A 2,904-nucleotide genomic window follows, 5' to 3' on the forward strand; every position below is an offset into this window, starting at 1 on the left:
ATACATTGCAAAGCGCTCTGCTGGCGCATAAGTAGGCCATACGGACCATGCATACATTTGTCAGATCTATGCATGTCTGTGTTTATTGCGCTACATCTTGACTCGAGCGCCTCGACTCTGGAAGCGCCTTTATACTGTACGGACACTCATACACACAAGGCCAGACGTAGGAGCAGTCAGCACCGCTCACAAAAAAGTTGTCAAGCTCCAACTCTACACAACTAATTTTTAGAACCCAGCATGAGCACAGACTGGACCCAAGGTCCCCTGCCCTTGTGCCATCACATAAAAAAAAGTTCCCTTCAAAAATGGATTACAAAGAAATTAATTACCGGCATTGGTGGAAAAGGTTAAAGTAAAAGTATCAATAGAAATACTCTGTTAGGGTGCCCTCACACCAAAATACCTATGAGAGTGGAATCCGCCAATGCATTTCAATGAGAGTAAAGCGGTTTCATGCCAGCAGAGGATTTCTGCAGAAAACGCCCCCTTATCATTGAAATGCATTGGCGGGAATGCGGATTCCACTCTCATAGGTATTTTGGTCTGAGGGCACCCTTACAAGTAAAAGTACTGGATTCAAAATGTACTCGAGTAAAATAACAAAAGTATTGGCATCAATAAGTACTTAAAGTATCAAAAGTAGAAAGTAAAAAATGTTTGAAAATAGCAGATCTACAAGCTCACAATGACACGTTGTGAGCTTGTAGATCTGCTATTTTTTAAATAGCCTACTGTAGGTATAAAATAGGGCTAAAGTGGTTTATGTACAGTATGTTTTATAATAATATTATAATTTATATCTGCAAAGTAACTAGTAACTAAAGTTTTCAAATAAATGTGGTCGAGTAAAAGTACAATATTTGGATACGAGATGTAGTGGAGTAGAAGTAATAGCATTGGAAATTGGAAATACTCAAGTAAAGCCTCCAAATTGTACTTAAGTACAGTACTTAGATACTTTCCACCACTGATTACCGGTATATTTCTTTCAAATGTAAAGACGGATAAAATATATAACTAATCAGTTTAGGAATAACTCTGCAGAGTAAAGACAGGGTGATCAAACTGTGGGTCAGGACCCCCAGTGGGGTCCCCACATGATTTCCAGGGGGTCCCCAGATGACAGTGAAGTGACAATTTAAGGACTTTTAAAGGACAACTTTTTTACAACAAGGGTTCATATTTTAGATTGTAATTAGAGAAAAGAAAAAGTGAGTGTTCAAATGTTTTCATTTGCTTCGTTCTATTGTTTTATCGCGTTTACCGTGCTAAAATGTGGGGCATGCGTACGTATGGGGGCATGTGTACAAGTGGCTAAATATGTATTCTTAGACACAATAAGCCAGCAGTTTCTTTATTGCTATTTGCAGTAACACTTCTAGCCCCCATAAGTCACATCCAACCATGAAAGGTTGCGTTGTATCTTGGGAATGGGTTTATTCTGTGTAAAATGACATATTTATCCACTTGTACGCATGGCCCCACTATCTAGGCATAGGCAAGGGGGGGCAATGCCCCCCTAAATGCCCTGTCTGCCCCACCAAACATGATGGCATGCAAAAATCTAAAATTTAAAAGAATATAAAATTATTTGAAATGTTATGCTACAACTAAGTAGATGGATAGATAAACCGATAAGACATTAGAGAGAGAGAGAGATAGATAGATGGGTGTAAAGGCCACTTTTAACCGCACAGATTCGTCGACGATTCGGCGGCGGATAGCGTCGGTTGCCGAACGGGAGCTCATCGTCAGGTTTTCGGCAGCGGGTCGGGAATGTTATCGACCGAAAACTGGAAAACTGGACTTGCCCGGTTTTGTTGAGTCGGTCCCTTGCCCGTCGGCAGTGAAATGAGCCAACGAGAGCGGATAAAAGACAACACACAATCCGCTGATAGCTATCTGTTTGGCATACATACTGTTTCCACACAGTCACAGAGGACACCGAGACAACACACTACACACAACTGAATAAAGTGGGCTAGTAATAGTGCAGCAGCTGCCCGTGTTTTTTTCTTCTCCTCTGCACGGAGAACAGTCACGTACAGAGTGCCTCCGTGCCTACTAGTGGTTAGATTACCTCCTCTTTCAGCTGTGAAAAGCTGGATGTGTGCTTCAGCGTATGACGGTGCGTGTCGAGCATAGCAGACATACAAGCTCACAACGCTTCAAGTTCCGACATGTTGTGAGCTTGTAGCTCTGATATTTTCAATGCGCGACGTCACACCATCGTATCGTATGACAAAATAATACAACTGCACACAGCAGCGGAGGCAGAACGCTGAAGCAGCAACAAGCTGTTGTGAAAGTGTCAGATCATGATACAATTTTAAAGGATTATGATTGGTTTTAAAGGTTGTTCTACTTTATCCAAATAATAATATTAATAATAGGCTTATTATTAATAATATGCAGGGACGATCAACTATGGAGTGAAAATAGCCTTTCAGACTACTGCCACCTCCTGGTTTGGAATGGTATTTCATGCGATCTCTCCGCGCATGCCACAATTGCATACAGTAAGTACAGTCGGCATACAGTCGGCAGACGAAGTTCTGTGCAGTTCTTTGCAGTCCTTTGCAAGTTTTTTGCAGTTCTTTGCAGTCCTTTGCAAGTTCTTTGCAGTCCTTTGCAGACTTTTTGGTGTGGAGAGGCCTTAAGACCTGTTGTTTGTATTGCGTGTTATGGGTATAAGTGTGCCAAAATGCTTTGTTTTCTATGCATTTCGGGTCTTTTAGGGGGTTTGTCCCCCCATTTTTCCCGCCCATGCCATGGGCTGGAGGTGACCCCCCTATCATTTCTTCCTGCCCAACCTAGTGCTAAAGGCTAGATCCGGCCCTGCACTGAAAGAAGAATCTCTAAAACAATAGAAAGAAGTAAATGAAATAATTTTAACACTCA

Source organism: Nannobrachium achirus (genome assembly GCF_963921795.1).
Source record: "Nannobrachium achirus genome assembly, chromosome: 10".
Classification (NCBI taxonomy): Eukaryota; Metazoa; Chordata; class Actinopteri; order Myctophiformes; family Myctophidae; genus Nannobrachium; species Nannobrachium achirus.